Consider the following 21754-nt stretch of genomic DNA (forward strand, 5'->3'; position numbering starts at 1 on the left):
TGGTAGCACATGGTGTACAATGCCGTTGAGAGGTCAAGGGGGGTGGTTTCACCATTGTTGAGCAGGGCAAAGTTGTCGTTGGTGGTGGCAATTATGACGGTTGCAGTGGTGTGATTACTGTGGAAGATGGTCTGGTGCCGGTTGCCTGGAGCTGTTTGCGTGGAGGAAGTTTGTCAGTTGCTCGTTGAGTGTCTTCCTGATGATATTTGCTGGGCAGGGAAGCAGGGTGATGTTCCAGGAGTTCCTGCGGTACTGCAGTCCGTTGTTTAAGAAGGGCCTGGGTCTTTGCATGCCTCCAGCTCCCATGGAATGAGGCAAACTCAAAGGAGACATTCATGACGTGCTGGACGTGGGCTTCAAGGATGGGGAATGATGTGGTTGAGATGTTGTGTGGGAAGGGGCCTGATGGAGAGCCAGAGTGGATGGTGTACATGAGCCAGGTGGTGTATTTGCTGCTGACGGGAGTCCAGAACCTGAGGGGGGTTTATCCCCCGGATAATAGTGCTGTCTGCCTCTGTGTGCCAAGGCTGTCGTGTATGTCCATAAGCTTGCAGTGGTAGAAAGTTGCAAGGGATTTGATCTGCCTTGCAAGGGTGGGGTGTCTTTTGGATGGAGAGCTGCTGTCAGTCCACTCACAATGCTGATGAGCTCCTTTATGTCGTGTGTTGTGGTGCCTCGGCCCTATCTGAAGGATCTCCACTTGTCCTTGCTGATGATATGGTGATGGCTGTGTGTGGCGTTTTCCAGGGCTGTAAGATAACTGATGGTTCTTTGTGTTGCAAGGTTTGCACAAGAGTCTGGCTAGATCTGTATGAGTCCAGTAGGTCTGCCTTGTCCCAGGTGTCTTAACTGTTGTGCTTCACAGGAAAGTCCGTCAATGTGGCAAGATTGTTGGATCAGTTGCTGATCCAGTGTGTGAGGTTGCAGGGTGTGGCGGGGGTGTTGGTTCGAGTGTCCCACACAGCTTGTCTGTGGTGACTTACATCAAGCATCTTTGGAGGATCGGTAGCAGGGTGTGGGGCAGTGTGTTGCTTGTCGGAGACGTGGATGCAAATGTTGATGGACCAATGATGGATGGTGGTGTGGTTCTCCTCCAGCAAGAAGTTACTGGCCCCCAGCCACATGTAGCCTGTGGAGGTGAGGGCGTGCGTGCAGATGTACGTGTCGATGGCTTTGGGGATTTGTGGATGTAGGCCTGGAGATCTGTAGATGAGAGTTACTCTGAGGGTTGCCAGGGGGTTGGTGCAAAACCGGATTTGTGACTCTGAGGGTGTACTTGTGAATAAATTGCAAGTCATCCGCCGGGATTGTTGGTGCCGTCCCTGCGGGTGATCTTGTATCCATCAGAGATGGCAATGAAGAAGTTGTGTGCTGAGGAAGCTTTTATCCAGGTTACTGTCATGAAGGTGATGTGTGGGGCTGTTGTGTTGAGGAGGTAACAGAGTCCAATGGTGTGCTGGTGGACGGAGCGGGTGTGGAGTAGGAGGCACATGACCTGGTTGTTCTGACAGGGTCTGGTAGGTGTGGCAGCGCTGTGTAGGCAGTTGGAGTTGCACACTCAGCATGCAAAGATGTTGTGTGTGCGCTTAGGGGTTGCCTGATAGCAGGCGGTTGCTTGTCTGATGGACATTGCTTGGAGGGATGGCTGCAGCATGAGCCTATTTTGTGACGTGGGTCATGCAAGGACCAGAGGGCCATGCACTGGGCATGTTGCAGGCACAGACGGTCCTGCCTTTGGCGCAACAGTGGCACAGACAAGCTGCTGGCTGCATTAAGAATGGGTGGAGGGGGAAGGGAGGAGCATTTTGGAGGCGTGTGGTTTGCAGAATCAGGGCACTCGGTGGGGCGGTGCCGCAGGTGAGGCTGCAGCAGGCGGAAGGGGTGAGAAAGTAGGCAAAAAGTAGCCCACAAAGACAAGGAGGTCAGAAAGGCACAGTGCAACAGGTGTATGTAAAGGAAGGAGTGTCAGGTTACTCATGGGTCACTCCGAGAAAATGTATGAAGAGTCACCAAAAATGACGGCCACAGGATCGGGCAACAAAATGCGGAGCTGCGCACAGGAGACACACCGTCAGCAGGCCTTGATGTCCCGTTGTGGGGAGCAACCTGCACAAATACATACACAACCCGGTACTTCATGCACAATAGAGATTATTAGCCATGAAGAACTGCATGCATGTTGCCGAAGTACACATACACTCAAATGCTAAATCTTTGACAATTATGCCATAGATGACGCATGCAAACTGGCAAGAGATCTGCAGTGGCAGAGATGATGCACTTTGGATTGTGCTGACCACCTTTATTGCACAAACTCACACAAAGGGAAATGCATCCATATGAACAGACTCACAGGTCAGTTGACAGAACATGTGGGACATACGCTGGACCCCCCCTTCACAACACGGATGTTGTAAATCCCAATGAACTGGCACACAAGTTAAGGGGATGAGCCAAACACATCCTGCTGCACACAGAGAGGCTGCAATTCACCATAGAGCCTGTTGTTGTGATGTCCCACACTATGTCCACCTGTAGCATCAGCAATGTTTCAGAGGTAAGGTTTACGCACATTGATGCCTTCATCAGACTCCACACTCCACTACAGATGACTGTCAAGAAGGGTGACTATCATGTCATGGGAGTGATGCTACATGTTATATGCTCCATGGTGAGAAGACATGTATGCATGGTACCACAACATGCACAGAAGCAGTCCCCACACATTCCCAACCCATACCACCACCAAAAAGCCTTGCTACAATCCTTACCCAAACTGACATTTCCACATGTCCGTGCATGGAACGCTGATACAGCACACGTTGCAATCCTCATGAGGAATAGCAGGAGGACAAAGATGACATGGTAAGGAGATGCCGTAAGAGCCAAAGATACCGCACCACACAGGACCAACAGAGTATACCCACCAACAAGACATGCTCGTTCGTTGTGCAGCCGCAGCATCATTTGTGGCACCCTGCTACGCCTCATGATGTAGGCATCGTGTGCTGATCCTGGAAAACGTGCACAGACATGGGAAATCAGCATGTTAGCAAGACACACCACAAAGGCATTTATTGAGTGGTAATGTTTACGGTTGCGATAGGCTTGCTCCTGTGCCTGCGGTGGTACCAAAACCACATGTGTCCCATCAATGGACCCAATGACATGGGGCATCCCTCCCAGGGCATAGAAATCACCCTTCACATCTGTCAACTCCTCAGGAGTAGGACATTTGATGAATTCATCAAGGTGCTCCAACATGGCTGCCAAAGCATCACGCAGGACACGGCTGAACATTGTCTGTGACATCCCACCAACATTAGCTATGGTCAATTGAAACATACCTGTGGCAAAAAAATGTAGGGCTGCCATCACCTTCATCTTTGGGGTCAGCGCAGTAGGATACCTGTGTCGCGGTTGGAGGTGTGGTGCCAGCTTGTCGGTCAAGTCCTCAATCAAATGTTGAGTGAATCTGTAACATCGGATGCAGGCACGTTCCCTCATGGCAGCCAAGTCTGGCATTGGTCTTGGGACAGGCGGTGCCCTGCAAGACATTGTTAGGAATTATGAAGATTGAGAGTCTGCCAACATCAATGTCAATGAACATAGCACATGCTAAACTGCTACTAAACATCAGGTAACTATGGAGTCTGGTGTGTGCAATACATCCAGGACACATATGCCAGCTTTCTGGCACTCCTTCGAAAAGCCAGATACACCTGTTGATTGTCAAGTCTAGATGACATGCCCTGAAATGAGCTGGGGGCAAGTCTGAGTGAACAGCCAGTGATATCACCGGAGTGACACACATCCACATAGCTGCATTGGAAGGATGTCATCTCATCTAGACAGTTGACTGCAAGGCACACGCACAGGTCACATGGAATGTCAAATGTACATATGAAACACATTGCGATGAAGGGGTACACGTGACAACAAATAAACACAGCCATTGAGACGACGCAGACATGTATGCCTGGGAAAATATGATGTCCAATGCACACAGACCCTACAGCTGTGGGAATCCAGATGTGGCATGGTGTGCGTAGATGTGTGCCATGCCCATCTCCACACAGACCCATGTTGGATGCACCAACAGCAAATGCAGTTGACGGAACACTAACAGCAAGCTCATGGGAACACATGACACACACCTGACGTAGTCACATAGGGGCACGCTGATCGTGACATGTCAGTTGATAGAGTGTCCCTGTCCCTAGCATCAGGAGACAGGTGCGGGTGGTGATGACTGTGCCATCCCACTGCTGCTGTGCATGACACAGTTGGACTACAGATACACATGTGGCAAGTGTCAAGGTGATATGTGCCACATAGTGCCCCATCACACATGACATGTGTCCACAGGTCATCACACATCAATTGTGCAACTAGATGAGTGGACCTGTGCAATATCACTGGCTGACACACCTAGGGCCTGCACATGAAAGTATGCAATGACAAGTACTTGATGGACATCCTTGTGTGACTCATAGCCCTCCATTCCTGCCGTGTGTACGCCTCGTATCACTATTGTACTGGTGCCGTAGGGGTATGTGTGAAACGCACCAAACACCTGCATTCATTGCGTGTGTATGGTCCATATCCCTATTGTACTGGTGCCGTAGGGGTACGTGTGAAACACACCGTACACCCGCATTCATTGCGTGTGTACGGTCCATATCACTATTGTACTGGTGCCGTACGGGTACGTGTGAAACGCACCATACCCACAAATTCATTGCGTGTGTACGGTCCGTATCACTATTGTACTGGTGCCGTACGGGTACGTGTGAAACGCACCGTACCCACGCATTCATTGCACGTGTACGGTCCGTATCACTATTGTACTGGTGCCGTACGGGTACGTGTGAAACGCACCGTATACCCACATTCATTGCATGTGTACGGTCCGTATCACTGTTCTACTGGTGCCGTAGGGGTACGTGTGAAATGCACCGTACACCCGCATTCATTGCGTGTGTACGGTCCGTATCACTATTGTACTGGTGCCGTACGGGTACGTGTGAAACGCACCGTACACCCGCATTCATTGCGTGTGTACGGTCCGTATCACTGTTCTACTGGTGCCGTAGGGGTACGTGTGAAACGCACCGTACACCCGCATTCATTGCGTGTGTACGGTCCGTATCACTATTGTACTGGTTTCATACGGGTACGTGTGAAACGCACCGTACACCCGCATTCATTGCGTGTGTACGGTCCGTATCACTGTTCTACTGGTGCCGTAGGGGTACGTGTGAAACGCACCGTACATGTGTGTGGATTTCTAATTTACATAGGGGACACATAGGGGACAAGTACTAGGCCCAAAATGCATGCTGGTTGTCATGGATACAGAGTTTTCATTTGCAATGTGTCCATTAGGTGTCCTGGAACAGTCAGTTGGCCAAATAATACAATGTTGCAAAGTGGTTGTTGACTTGACATGATGCTCAAAATTTGAACAATGTGAATGCGTGTCATTGGTGTATGTTTAAAGTGATTGGAGTAAACGTATGATGCGAATGAGTCTGACCAATCACTATGTACTCCTCTAAATGAATGCCCCTCAGCAAGACAGATATAAGGCAGCCAGAATCCATGAGAGGGCACTTGCTTGCACAACTTTCCAGTCGACCACACTGCTGCTGTCTCTACTTCCTCTGGACCATGTCGCGTACTGTGGAGAGGGCCCAGCCATTCACCCTAGAGGAGAATGAGGCGTTGTTGGACGTCCTTCTCCCACAGTACCCCAAGCTGTATGGGAGACCAGGGGAGCAGGTGAGTGCTGACTCCACTACCTTTCCCTATGCACCTGTTGTGTGACTGTCAATTCTGGCATTGTGTCCAGGTGTGACAGACATGCACAGTTGTTTAGAGTGGGTCCCGGGGGAGGGGGGGCATGCATATGTCTCTCATGCAGAGCATGAGGTAGTTCCTGTGTGCACTCCTCACTTGCATTGTGATTACTGTGACATACACTGCATAGTGCATGACACATTCAGCCTGGCAAATCCTTGGTGGCTTTTTTTCCTATTGTCCTGAGGTGATTCAGTGGTCCCCCCCGGTGTGACAGGTGACTGTACCCACAGATGTGTATGAGTTGAGTGGACCTGTGGTGAGAGTGTCCAAATGATGTGTACGACCTCATGGACATTGATGTGTGTGAATGTTCCTTGTCATGTGGGTGAGTGTCTAAGTGAAGTGTTGCACCACAGCTGCATGGAGGAGGCAACAGCTCTACCCATCTGATGTGACAAGTAAGCCGTGCTGTAGTTCTGACTTGTAGAGCTAGCACGACACCTGTGACACCCCACAGACAAGTGGCACATGTGCAGAGTGAGGGTTGTATCCTCTGTTGTGACTGACAGGCGAGTGATCTGTGCCTGGGTGTGTCTATCTAGTTTGCTGAGGGTGCGTCAGTGGAGTGGGACATGTGACTGCTTGGCACGTGCTGTCCATCTGCCTGCTGTTGCATGTGCTGCACAGTGTGTGCCATGATCAGTGAGTGTGTCGCACCCCTTATGCCACCTGTTGACTTTCAATGCCATGTAGTGCATTGGGGCTTGCACACAGGCCAATTTCTCATTGAGAATGATGCCATTCATGTCAGCATCCTATGCCCTGTTCAACATATTAAAGATGTGTGTCTCTGGGACATGGAGCAGGTGTAATGATGTTGTCTCACTTTGTCATCCTGACAGGTAACTGCCTACGAGAAGATGGTGATCTGGCAGGACATCGTCAGGGCCGTGAGATCGGCGGGGGATCGGAGTTGGCGCCTACCACAGGTCCAAAAACGGTGGCAGGACATCCGGTGCTGGACCCCGCGGATCGCCCGGGTCCAGCTGGGGCTTGACACTCCTCGCCCCCACGGCGGGCGCCGATGCCTGACCTCCCACATGACCCGTGTCCTGGCGGTGGTCTTCCCTGACCTCGATAGGCTGTTACAGGAGAGACTGCAGCAACGAGGGGGTAGGTACATGGCTGTTTGTTGTGTTATGTGTCACCAGCTTTCGGAAGTGCTCTGTAGCCTGAATACACTCCCAGAGTTTATATGTGCAGTGCATTTTCTGTTCCCCAATGTCACCTGGTGCTCTTTTTCATCCCTTCCCCTCCTTGACATGTGTCCCCTGGTCTGTGTGTAATCACATTTGCACATGGTCATCTAGGGTGCCAGAAAATCAAAGTGCACATTGCTTTCCGCATCATGTGGGAGGGTGGTCTGTAACATGTGTTGGTACCTTGCCTGTGCCATGACCTCTTCACTATGTTGGGGGTCCATATTTGTTGGCACTGATGATGAGTCTCAACATAGGAGTGTGAGGTTTCAACTGAACACCCTTGCACCATGCATGACCAATGTTGTGGCCTCAGACATGATGTGCATGAGTGGGAGATATGCATAGTGCCATGACGGTTGCTCATGGTACAGTCAGCTCATTCCAGGAACACGGAGCAGTGTGCCCACTACAATCCCCTGAGACACCCTGGCCTTCTAATCATGTGTGTCATCCAACACTGTGCACATTCTCTGTGGGTTCAGCATAGGTCTGCCTCTGTGGCATTGTTCCCTGGCCTAGTTTGTATTTTTACAATGTGTGCTACATGTGTCCACTGGACAGGGATACACCATTTGACTTGTGCATACTCACGCTGTGCGTGCCTGTGTGGCTATTCACAACAATCTGTTGATGGTTGTTTGTCACAAATATGTGTTGCCAGCCCCACGAGGTGATGTTGTGTCAATTTAGCAATTGTTGCTGCACAGTTTTGGAAACCCTGATTAAGAGGTGTCACTTCTTGATCTGTATCAATCACATTGACTCAGGTATGGGGGAGTTGTGCGGAAGAGGCCTACTTGGGCACCCCTGATTTCTTCTTGCCAGGTCTGACCTGTGTGTGAAAATTGGCTGTACAAAGAATCACCGTGCAGTGCCCCTGTGATGGTGACCAGTGCTTAATGTTCGTGCTTTGCAGCCTGTGTCATTTTTTTAACAACATGAATACTGCTCATAAATTATTGCCACATGTGTGTGGTTCAGATGCAACGCAGTTTGGTCTTTGTGTGTTGACATCTGTGTGGACATTCTGGCTTGCCATGAGGGTGTCTCCACAGTACAGCTATGTTTTTTTACAACACAATTGCAGGCCCATTAGCTTATGCATTGTCCTGGGTTTGGACATGTGTGCCACTCTACATGACAGGCAGTGGGTCATATGTGTAGCCAACTGTGTCATCAGGTAACAGATGGCCATGTGACAACTGACATAATTCAAGTTGTTAGTCAAAAATGTTTGTACCTTGGCACTCACAGCACTTGTCGACAGTTCTTCATGTTTTAAATGTGGTAATTTGATGATTTGTGTTAAGAACACTAATGTGCCTGCATGAAAGATGTCTCCCAAGGAAGTGCACACCAAACGACATTTCCACTTTCATGGAAGACGCTGGCACCTTTTCAAAGAAGCCACTGTTAGAATTAAATGGTGTTGCAGATTCTCCGTATACATGTTCCCACAGTGGTCTTGATTTTGTGAAACTCCTTTGTTGTTGGTGATACAAACTAACGTGTGTCAAGACATCAAGACCTCCGTGGGCCCATGTATATGTACTTTCTGCAACACCATTTATTTCTAACAGTGGCTTCTTTGAAAAAGGTGCCAGCTTCTTCAATGACAGTGTAAATGTAGTTTTGTGTGCACTTCCTTGGGAGACATCTTTCATGCAGGCACATGAGTGTTCTTTTCACGAAATGGCGAATTGCCACATTCAATACATGTCGATTGTGTAAAGTATTGTGAGTCCCAAGGTAACAAAATTTTTCCGTTTTGTGTTCCAAAGTACTTACAGGTCTCTGAGTGTGGTGACACCTTGAGTAGTGAGGTGTGTTAGTTTACGTTGGGTGCATCACTACTGTGTTTCTTTCAGGGTAAACAAGAGGTGGTATGACTTCATTGTATTGCTGTGCTCACCTGTTCACAGACACTAGCTTCTCAGTGTATTTCTCATTCAAGTTGTGGCCTGGTGTGTTCTTTTTTTCCTTGTGTCCAAGTGGCATAGTGGGTCTACCAACTGGGCAGTACAGGGCTCACATATGTGCGGAGTAATCTAGCTGTTACTCATGATGCATTGCCTGATATGCCCTGTGACCTATTGTTTTTGTGCTCATGTGTCAGATGTATACAGGTGACTGATGCATTTCTGTTTCTTCTCCTTGCCCACAGCATCATCATCGGAAACCGAAGGAGACACCTGCACGGACCTGGAGGAGGGACCCAACGACAGTGTCACCAGTGCTGTAGAGTCAGAAGGAGGCAGTGGCATGGAGGACGAGGGTAGTCAGTCCGAGGACCAGTCTGGAGGCGATACCAGCTACGACGCCGACGGGTCCGACGCTGACCTCCTGGAGGAGGCGGAGGCTGCAACACCACCTGGCAGCATCCCCACATCTGTCCCCGCCTCCTCCGTTACCATCTCCGCCCTCCCAGTTGCTCCCGTCCCTTCTGTCCGTGCAGAGGCCCACCATGTCTCCTTCGGCCCAGGCACCTCACCCCCTGCCCCTGTCACCCCTGCTGCCCTCAGTGAAGAGTCTGTGGACATACTGCGGCAGTTGCAGGTTGGGCAGGCATCGGTGCTTAATGTCCTCCATGGCCACACTAAACTGCTTACACAGATGGTGTCGTTCATGGAGGGCATGTCAGCAACGATGTCTGACCAACGCAGGATTCTGCGGTCCATGGACTTCCCTGACGGCAGCAGTTACTCTCCTGCAGCGCTCCGTCCCCCCCCTACCCCGGACCCATCCACACTTCCCTCTCCCATACCTGTCCAACGCACACCCAGACAGTCACGATCACGCACCCCACCAGAATCAGGCAGCACACCCCCAAGTAAGGCAAAGCACACACCTCCTGTCCCTCCAAAACCACTCCCCTTGGCTCCCCTGACAAACGCTCACCCAAGGAGCTCTTTCTGGGTGGGTGGACCTCACCCCCGCTGAGCCACCACCCCACAAGCGGGCGAGGAAGTCCCCGGGCACGGGAGTTGAGTCCCCCACCACATCAACCCCCTCCCCCAGTAGCGCTGCACCCCATCCCTCGCCCACCACACCCTCCCTTGACCCTGGGGAATCCTCAGGTGCAGGGGTTCGGATGGAGGTACTGGCTGCGGTGTGCAGCGCCGAGCTCACCTCCACCTTCGGCGCTGCCCCACCCCCTGTGGTGGAGATGTCCACCCCTGCACCAACCACACCTACCCTTCCCCCTCCTGTCCCTGCGGTGCCTGGTACTGCCACAGATGATGCCCCACCCCCGTCCGACGAACCTGGAGGTTCATTTGTGCAGGCAAGCTAGGGGTAGACGCGGTCCCCTACGTCCCCCTTGGACTTTACGTATGGACTGGCCATTGGCCTCTGTAAATAGTCTATTTTTGGTTATTTTTTTTGTGCAGAATAAAGCCTTTATTTTTACTTTCAACACTATTGCATTTCAGGTACTTGATGTTGGTGCTGAGGCTCCTGGAGTTGGTGTTCTGGTAATGTGTTAGGGTTCTGAGAAATGTTTTTGTATGATGGTCATGAGGTGGACCATGGTATCTGTGTGCCATCACAATGTCTCTGCAAAGAATCATTCGTAGTGTGTTTTCATTTTGTTTTGAGACATTGTTCCAAGGAGTGTTCCTTCCTCTGTGGTACCTGACATCTTCCCTGCAAACAGTTGCACTATTGTTGTGCTGACCTGTGTTTACGGATCCCTTCAACAATGGCCATCCCTGCTCACCGATGTCTCCTGCTGAATCGTCTGTGCCATCCTTGCTAGTCACTGTACTTGTGTTTTGAGTATGTCGAAATGCCTTCAGGGACAAATTCACCCTTTTCAGCACTATGCATGTGTGTAATCACAGCCTACCACACAAATGGTACTTGTTATGCAGGGTATTTGGGCACGTGACTCACAATTGTGGGCATTGTATCTAGGGGACTTCCACCCTATTCCTTCCATGAGAGACAACATCTTGGTGGCTGGACCAGCACCTGGACATTCCTATCAGTCCTGGGATGTGCGTGACAGTGTGTGTTCCCTTTGGCTATCTTAGTTTTGTAGGCAGCTACATGACTATATAGTCTTGTGGCATGATATCAGGGTGTGTATTGTGCTGCATCCGCCATGGGTGGGTATGCATGTGTTACTTGTCCTCACACCCACATGTGGTGTGTCATGCAGTGGGTGAAATACATCCATCCTCCTGGGAGTGGGACACTGCTGTCAGTGATGTGTTGTTATGGCACTGTCATCATAGTCCAAAGTTAGGGATGCATACATACCACCATGTAGGTGTGGTCATCTGATAATGATGTGCACCCCCCATATCCACTGCTGGGAGTCCTCTGCACCCACCCCCATGTCTCTGTCCACTGCTGGGAGTCCTCTGCACCCACCCCCATGTCTCTGTCCACTGCTGGGAGTCATATGCACCCACCCCTCATATTGCAGGCCACTGCTGGTTGTCATATGCACCCACCCCCATGTCTCTGTCCACTGCTGGGAGTCCTCTGCACCCACCCCCATATGTCTGGACACTGCTGGGAGTCCTCTGCATCCACCCCCACGTCCCTGTCCACTGCTGGGAGTCATATGCACCCACCCCATATGTCTGGACACTGCTGGTATTCATCTGCACCCACCCCTATATGTTTGTCCACTGCTGGCATTCATCTGCAGCCATCCCCATATGGCTGGACACTGCAGGTATTCATCTACAGCCACCCCTATTTGGCTGACCACTGCTGGGAGTCCTCTGCACCCACCCCTCATATTGCAGGCCACTGCTGGTAGTCACATGCACCCACCCCCATGTCTCTGTCCACTGCTGGGAGTTCTCTGCACCCACCCCTCATATTGCATGCCACTGCTTGTAGTCATATGCACCCACCTGATGTCTCTGTCCACTGCTGGGAGTCCTCTGCACCCACCACCATGTCTCTGTCCACTGCTGGGAGTCCTCTGCACCCACCCCCATATGTCTGGACACTGCTGGGAGTCCTCTGCACCCACCCCCATGTCCCTGTCCACTGCTAGGAGTCATATGCACCCACCCCCATATGTCTGGACACTGCTGGTATTCATCTGCACCCACCCCTATATGTTTGTCCACTGCTGGTATTCATCTGCAGCCACCCCCATACTATGGCTGGGCATTGCAGGTATTCATCTACAGCCACCCCTATATGGCTGACCACTGCTGGGAGTCCCCTGCACCCACCCCTCATATTGCAGGCCACTGCTGGTAGTCATATGCACCCACCCCCATGTCTCTGTCCACTGCTGGGAGTCCTCTGCACCCACCCCTCATATTGCATGCCACTGCTGGTAGTCATATGCACCCACCCCCATGTCTCTGTCCACTGCTGGGAGTCCTCTACACCCACCCCCATGTCTCTGTCCACTGCTGGGAGTCCTCTGCACCCACCCCCATGTCTCTGTCCACTGCTGGGAGTCATATGCACCCACCCTCATATGTCTGGACACTCCTGCTATTCATCTGCACCCACCCCTATATGTTTGTCCACTGCTGGTATTCATCTGCAGCCACCCCCATATGGCTGGACACTGCAGGTATTCATCTACAGCCACCGCTATATGGCTGACCACTGCTGGGAGTCCTCTGCACGCTACCGTACCCACGCATTAATTGCGTGTGTACGGTCCGTATCACTGTTCTACTGGTGCCGTAGGGGTACATGTGAAACGCACCGTACCCATGCATTCATTGCGTGTGTACGGTCCGTATCACTGTTCTACTGGTGCCGAAGCGGTACGTGTGAAACGCACCGTACCCATGCATTGATTGCGTGTGTACGGTCCGTATCACTGTTCTACTGGTGCCGTAGGGGTATGTGTGAAATGCACCGTACCCACGCATTCATTGCGTGTGTACGGTCTGTATCACTATTGTACTGGTGCCATAGGGGTACGTGTGAAACGCACCGTACCCACGCATTCATTGCGTGTGTACGGTCCGTATCACTATTCTACTGGTGCCGTAGGGCAGTGGTTCCCAAAGTGTGCGCCGCGGCACCCCTGTGCGCCGTGATGAGAAGCCAGGGGCGCCGCGCCGCCGCTCAGGATGTGGGTCGTGGAAATTGCAGCCGCAATGCCTCCCCCTCCTTTGTGCTGCAGCCAGTTCATGATCCCAGCCCTCGCCCTCTGCATCTCAATGGCTCCATTAACGTTTCGCTCATCAGCCCCAGCGCCTTACCTGCTCCTGCTGCCCCAGTGGCGAGCTGCTTATTACTGGACTCCCATTGTCCTTGCAAATAAGGCCGGCCAGGGCGAGGCCTCCTGTGCAGGGGGGCTCTGTGATTACAGCTAATGGGCCCAGATGAGTGGTCACTCCCCAGATCAAGGGCGCCTCTTTAATCGGACCCCCAGGGGGGGGCTTGGCTAGATAGAAACATCTCTGGCTTCAGAGCAGCGTAGAGTTAAACGAGGCATCCTTCGGAAATGCAGAGGTGAGCATTTTATTGTCTGACTGGAACAGCACCGAGAAATCAGTAAACTCCTCTCTCACGCCAATAACTTCAAGAAAGCCGTATGTTATTCTGTGATTGAAAGAACTTTGTTTTCTGATAAGAATAATCACCGAGCAACCAGCCTTTTATTCTCTGACAGAAATACATTTACTGAGAGACACGTCCTTCATTGGTGGTGAAACGGGAATCAGCAAGTGACATTTTTCCTTGAAGACAAATAACTCTTTCAGAGATGGGCGTATCGTTTATTTTTCCACGACGATTTACTTAAAATCTTTTAAACTATTATTATTATTTTTCATTAGAAACTTTATGATGTCCCCGGAGCGTCTGCTTAAAGGTGCGCCATGGTGCAAACAGTAAAAGTGCACCCTTTCTGTAATAAGGCCCATGGTCTCTCTTTTATTCAGGTAGGGACTTTTTCATCCTTTCTTTCCTATGCCACAGTTTTCCGATTTTTTCCTGCTTGTTTCTCCCTTTCCTTTCTCTCTCTCTGTTACTCATAGAAAAAATCTGGCGATGAAAATTAGAGCCAGCCAGGTTTTCAAAAACGAGTTCCTGCAAGCGCCATGTCAATCCACCTGCACAATCTATGCACTGCCAGGTGCTGTAGCTACTCCAGGGGTAAATATCGTGCGTCATTGGTGAGGATTCAATGTGTAAAAAACTGGAAAAGAGAAGAACGGAAGACATTGCAAAAATTGGAATGAGTGCAACATGGTATAATAAAAAACACAACAACCAAGAAAACAAACAGTCTTCCACCCGAGAATAACTCAGCTGGGAAACTGAATCAAGCAGATCTAAATTATGAGGACAGATGTGGTATCAAGATAGCTGAAAGAATATTAAGGCCGAGCGCAAGGGTGATTGTAAAATGAGAAAGATGCGCTGTGCAGTTTTACTTCTTTGCAGACACTGAGAGCCGTAGGTGGACGAGGGTTTTGTTTTGCGCAAATTAAAAATGAAATATAATTTTCCTACAGTATATATGAGCAGTGAGGAAAGCAACAAGTTATTGATTTATAATATATGATGCTCATGATGGGTCATTAGCAAATTAGCTTTAGCGCGATTAGCAAGGAATTTACTGAACACTCAGCTCCTACAAGTAAACACATTCAGAAGACAGGACAAGCATTTCTAACAGACACCAATGCGCTGGCCAAGTTCTTCTACTGAAAGGGAGACTAAACCCCCCTGCTTCAGAACGTGGTCTACAATTCCATTCAGACTCCACGTTTAAAATAGTAGAAACATTTTTAAATGCTCGTCATAGTTTTCCCACGGCGGTCTTGGTGTTCACTCGCTGCTCGGGGGCTGTCAGTCCCTTTTTCAGTGGAATAATTTGACCAGCGTATTGGTGCCAATGCTTCAAGCCACATACAAGTGGATCGTAGTTCTGTGTCCTGAAGAGAACCCCAGCATAAAGGATGATGTAGTGGGTTCGAAACGCAGTACCTAATGTTACAATTATTATTTGAAAAAAGAGAAAAGAAAAAAAAAGAAACTTTATGATGAGTCTCTTTGGAGTTACCTCAAAGGCAGTGAAGTGACTGCTACAGAGTTAAGATTTGTTTTTCATCCTGGGGCTGAAGGCAAAAATGGAGAGCCCGATAGGGACCCATCTTGACACCTGCTTTTTAGAACTGCACCGGCAGGACCCAGCCCACTTAAAACACTGGGTAGATGGGCTCTGGTGAGCCACTTTGGGTTCATCAGAGCCCACCCCACGTAAACTTCTTGTAACGCCACAGAGCTCCTTGAGCCTCTCTAGCAATTGAGATGTACTTTATAAGATCTTTGTGATTGCAAATAAAGTTTTATGATGGTGATGGCTACTTTCTGAATCCTTCATCATGTCTAGGCTTGATTCTTCATGTAGACCAGTGGTTCATAAAGTGTGCGCCGCAGCACCCCGGTGCGCCAGTTAAAAAATGGTGGGGAGCCACGGCCAACTGCCAATTAGGTCAAGGGAGCCACAGGTCAAAAAAGTTTGGGAACCACTGCCGTAGGGGTACGTGTGCAATGCACCGTACACGTCCACCTCCGTTGTTGCGGTATGCAGGGGTTGCTGGCCACACCCCCCCAAGTGACCAGACCCTGGTGGTAATGAATGGGCTCCATATTATAGGTTTGGATTTGGGTATGGGGTATGTTTCCTGCCCCTCACCCCCACCCTGGCCCCTGGGTGTTGTTCTCACCTTCTGCGGCGTGTGCGTCGGGTCCGGTGCACCAGGTTGTAGGCTAGGAGGACCGGGATGACACGTACAATGGGGTTTATGGCGTGTACGTCACGTACCGGGGCTCCGTTGCATAGCGGTTCGCGTAGGACTCTGCTTTTCCGGCTGTGTTTGGCTCCCGTAAAAAAAGAGCCGTACGGAGTGACGTAGGGACGAATCGTACTTGCTGGGCCGGAAACCGCTGCTTGAATACGTCCGGACGTCGCGTACAAGCTGTTCCAGATCAAAATCGTTGTTTTTTTTTACACGTACGGGCTTTTGTACGAAACTTACCGAAATAGGCTTTCTGTACGAATCGTACTTCCTAGGTTGTACGGAAAGTTTACCGGGTACGAGTCGTACGAAGAAAACGCTCCATACAACGATTCGTACAGCCTTTTTCCAGGATTAGAATCAGCCCCTATATGTATTATTTCTATGTATTAATTACACTTTTGTGTTTGTTTCGCTTAAGTTGGCGTTTGGGCCTAAAACTCAAAATGGCCGCGGACGCGACATGACGAAGTGGCCACTGTCCCACGAGGCATGGAGTGAAGTGCGCAGAAGCGACAAAGTCTTATAGACCTCGTCGTGAACCCTGATCTCCGTGTACCCAAGCAAGGACACTGTGGGATGACGGCCAAGACGAAAGACAATAGACTTTCACAGTAAACCGGAACGGACTGACTTTAAATGAACTTGTGACATCACCCCTTGAACTGTACCAAAAACCCAAACTTTAGCATCGGACGATCTCAACCAACCAATCAAAATAACGAAATGTATCTTCTTGCTTTGATTTTATTATAAAAATACACGGTAGAATAGAGAGGCTCGCTAATGGCAAATTGCTAATCGTCCTTATTGCAATCGCTTTTTCCGATGACAACGACGACGACGGTGACGCTATGCAAACTCTACTACTCAGGGTGACTGCTGCATTTTCCTGAATCCTAGATGGTCCAGATCCTGCCCAATTATTTGATGACTGCGAACTTTTCCTAATTCTATGGGCACTGACAGATGCTTGTACGTCTCTGGTCTTTGCCGATCCATTGAGACTGTAGCGTGCTGAGCAAAGAACTTTGAACTTTGACAACTGACTGCAATATGAACCAATGACTTAGAGGACTCCAAATCGCCAGATTAGGTAAATATGATGTTCTGTGCTATATTTGAAATTTGATATAAATTTCCAAATTCGAATATAACTCTTCCAGAAAATTAGATAAACAGATATTGATTAACGAAATAATGAGTTTGTGGTTTATTGAGAAAGGTAAGATCTAAATCTTAAATGTGTTTTAGCTGGTTCTAAATCACCATCAACCAATCCAACTAAATGATTCATCGATCATTGTGGGAGGAGTGCATTGATGATTAGGGTTGAGATCTGTAGGTGGAAAGGGTATCGATGTATATTGTTGTAAATTAACTTTTCTTTCCCTATAGGTTATAGGTGTTCCCCTCAGATGTCGAGCGCTTGAACCGTTCATCCCTCCTGATTGGGTGCATACCGTGGAATGGCTAGTGTGAGTGTTGGTGTTATGGGCCCCACCAATGACTGCATGTGTGAATGAGTTAATGTGACGTCTGGTCTGCTGAAGGGAGGATACTGGTACGGGTTCGTTTTTCCCGTTACTAGGGTTTTTGCGCTCCATCAAGAGCATCAGAAAGGATGTGAGAGGCCCTTTTTGGAAGGGAACGATGGAAATGTGAGAGGGAAACAGTATAGAAGAAAAGTATGTGTGAGGGGAAGGAGAGAAATGTTTTGGGGTTTGGAGAGAAGGCGTGCAAGGGTGTCAGGGGAACTGAATCCGGGAAAAGGTGGGAAGTGCAGGAGGACAAAGGTAGATAAGAAAATGAGGAGCATGTGAATGAAAAGGGAGGCTGAGGCTGCAAAGGGAAATGAGGGTAAGTGAGTGAGAAAAAAGAAAAAGCCATATGCGTGGGAAAGGAAAGTTGGGATAGAGTGTGGGAATAAGGAGGAAGAAAAGCAAGCAAAAGGGAGTAAAGAAGGGAGAAAATGGTGTTTGTAAAGACAAATGCAAATAAGAGTGTGACGAGCAACGGCGTAGCAAGGGTGCCAGTGCCTTACTGCAAGCAAAGAAAACAGACTCCCAGCACTATTGTTGAGTATTAAAAAGTAGTCATTACTATGGAGCAAGGGGCTCCTGTCACTCCTGGACCCTGGGGCCAGTTTACCGACTGCACCAATGATTTCTGATTACCTATGTATTGGTAGAGCAAAGAAGGTAGTGCAAGAAGCATGAGCGTCTGAGGGGACGTCAGTGACAGCAGAGGAAACAAGCATCGAGGTGCGTGGGGAGGAGAGAGAGGAAAGAAAGTCTGTTAGGTGAACCGCAGAGAAGGGGTTGAGTATGGGTAGTGTGAGGGCAAGGACGGAAGTTAGTGAGGGAAATGCGTTAAGAAGGAATGTGTTAGGAAAAAGTAGACGGGAGGGAGATGGAGAAGTGAAGAAAAAAGAGAGAGTGAGAGGTGTGTGTGTAGCAAAAATGAGATGAGGGCAGAGGAAGAAGTGTGTCAGGAAATTAGGCCATTTCAAGAACTTAACAGCCATAAATAACCTACCCATATAGGGGCCCTTACGTTGAAGAGAGGCCATGAGAAAGACACAAGGCAAAGCACGTTCATCACACACACGCTCTTCACTCGCCCACACACCTCCCCCGAGAAAGTATCGGACTGAGAGAGGTGCGAGACGCCTTTAACACGACATAGGAGGGAGCAGAGAGCGGGTGACGCACCCCACGGACCTGCTAGGACAAGCGAAACACCCCGCCTGCTGACCAGAAGGGCTGAGGAAGGCAAACAGAAACAAGTTTTTCAAAGAAAAGCAGGGCGGCGCGTTAACATCAACATCAATTAGTAACCGTGATACAGGATACAGGAATACCTAAACATGCAATGAAAGCTATAGTGGAGCCGGAAAGCCAATACATTGCTTTAGCAGATAACAAGCGAAAGCACGTGACCCAGGAGGAATGCATCTGCCAGCCTGCTCGCTCCTGAGACCCATAGGCCATTGGAGTGAACATTTTAAGAAGAGGTGGGACATGCACCCGCCTTTGGCCAATTGCGTGCTTTCATTTCTTGAAAGCCACACGCAAAGGCCAATTGATGTGACAACCACATGCACAAGCTTTCTGAAAGCTTTCTGAATGTCTGGAGTGATTCCAAGAGGCCCTCTCCTAGAGCGAGAACTAAAAATGATGGCCATTATTATATGCCATACATTATGTCATGCATTTTAAATCCTTGTATTTGTTTCAACATGTATTGCCCGTGCTCTCCGCTCCTAGGCAACCGAGGGATTCTAGATTGGAAGCACAGGCACAGTTGCGTAAGGAGTCGGCAGAGCAAGCTGGAAGGTGAAGGTTGTGTGAGCTTTGCTGTTACATTGGTGTTCCACTACACAATTCGTGGTAAACGATGTTTATTTACCCTTACAAACATCTGTAAGTATAGGCGTGCAACAACCATTGGGCTGAAATGGCTTCAGCCCCGCCCATGTCAGCAGCGATCTAGGTTCAATTCTTCCAGGGTATATTACTTAGTGCATCCTATAGCCCTGGTGTTCACAGTATTCCCTGTGTTTATCTTTTTTCCCTCTTTTAGCAGCCTCCCCTGCTGGCCCATTTGTTGCTTAATCACTGTATCTGCATGTCAACAAGCGGGACTGGCACTGATAAAAGCATTGCTTAATTTGACTGACACTTCGTTGTTGGCACCGGCACTTCATTGCAGACACCTGCACTTATGACTGCTGCCACATAGTGGCGCTGTTTGTATAATTTAGAGATGAGCAGAACAGCAATTGTTTATTAATTTAGTATGCATAACCTGCCGTCCAAGCAATTTTTGTGGCTTTGTGGACCTGGACTAGGCTGAATTGTCAAACTTGTAGCAGTGTGCTGCTTAGTAGTTGTGTAGGTCCTGTCATTGGCAATGCTGGCAGTGGGAATGGGTGGTGTAAGCTGCAGAGGCCTCCTGACTAGAGCCGTGGCCCCTTTTTTAAAATTTTTTTACAAATTAAGCACTGGTTAAAGTGTTTATAGGTGTGATGTAAACCCAGCCCTCCCCGTCCAGGAATGAACAGGAATATCCTGCAGACAAAAAGGAATACACCCACATTACAACAGGCTCTTACAGAGAATGTAGAGGAGAGGTAAATTTAAAGTGGATATACAATAGATTTTACAGATACAAATGGGGACAAGGCTGGTACGTGAATAGCAACTTATGGAAAAATCTGCTGTAAACCTTTTTTTTTAAATTTCAATCACAACTCTGTTAACCTTTGCTCAATTTTATTTTATAATGTCATCAAACTAAAATGACAGTAGGCTTTAAAATTAACACAGTACAGTGAGTGTTACAGAAAGTATAGTAGTCCTGAAGAGTTCACAATACACACTTGTAATTATAGACAAAAATAAGACGTCATCTGGAGCAGAGTGAATGTGAAGCCAGCAATTATTGCATTGAACTGCTGAGTATCAAAGTCATCAAATCAGAAATCTTTAGAGACAAAGGTCCAACAGTGACGAGTAAGACTCTGTTAGCTTTAATAATTATTTAGGTATTATGTATGGTGCTTGGAAATTATTTTGATTCCATATATCAGGACCTCTGGAAATCTGCGGCAGGGGAGCGCCAAATTATGCAGCAGGGTTGAATAAATTATGTGGCTGAATGCAGCACATTTTGTGATAGCATGAATATATTTATTTGTCGTTTTTAGACTTGTTACAACTGTCTAAGCATTAGTTGCATCTCGTAAGTAACAGTTAAACGCCCACATACATAAATAAACAACAGAAAGGTGACCAGTCACCATTTGCGAAGGGCCTTCCACTGCGCGGCAATACATCGCTGCGTTTTTAGTAACTTTTGAACTGTTTAAGCTTAAAACAATTATTTTTCCTGTTAAAATCTGCAGATTATGAGGCAGATGATAGAATATGTGGCAAATGCGGCAAAAACACAACAATGCAAAAAACATCACAGCCATACAGTTGCATAATTCCAGTGACCGTGGATATATACTTGTATTAGGTATTTCAAACAAGAATAACTATGCGCTTTTGTTGAGTTCCAAGTTTTTTTTACTGGCCTTTATTTGAAAATATCCGCAATTTAGGTAACAGACTGGCCAGGTGGCAAACCTATGGAAAGTTACAGCATGTAGGGAAAAATGGATAAAAGTGGGGCAGAGCCACTGAGCGAAAGTAACAGGCTATAGGAGTGAGGAAGGGAGCAGAGGGAAAGTTGAGTGTACGAGTGAAAGAATCAATGAGAAAAAGTATTGGGCAGCAAGAAAGAGGAGGGGAAGACATGCGTGGAAGATTGGCAGAACACGCAAGAGAAGGTGAGAGGCTGAAGAGAGCTGTCAGTTGAAGATTAGGACATGCAGGTAAGGAGAGACCTGCAACTGAGGACACTCCTGACATATTGAACCTATATTGCTCACTAGTATAAAGGATACTCATGCAGCGCTGGTAGCAAAGATTGACACTCTAGTGCTTGATGTAGAGTTAACTCGGATCAGAAGAAACTGGCAGTTTTAATATCAGAAGGCGAAGCAAAACTGACAACCAGAGCTTATTGCTCAGGAAGCACTTTGAGAAAGTGCAGGACAGAATCCCATTCCTTGAATACTGGGCCAAAGACGTAGTAGGAAAAACTATGAGGACCAACAATCAGATTGGGGGCGTCACTGAACGAACTAAGAGTTTTAGCACTGAACGTTTTTTGGAAGGGTTACTAAGTACAACACTTGTAACCTATCACCTGACCAAATTCTTCTCAGTTGAACAGGCACATGACCATATTATCAATACTGCCACCCAAAGGGCCAGCCAGGTCTATAATCTGTAAACTGTTATACTACAGCCAAAGCGGCATAATCCTGCAGTGTGCTAGGCGAGATGACTCCAGCACAGTCAAAAAATGGTCAGGAAGGGCAGTTTT

The sequence above is a fragment of the Triturus cristatus genome, chromosome 1_2, assembly GCF_964204655.1.
Source record: "Triturus cristatus chromosome 1_2, aTriCri1.1, whole genome shotgun sequence".
In the NCBI taxonomy this organism is placed as follows: Eukaryota; Metazoa; Chordata; class Amphibia; order Caudata; family Salamandridae; genus Triturus; species Triturus cristatus.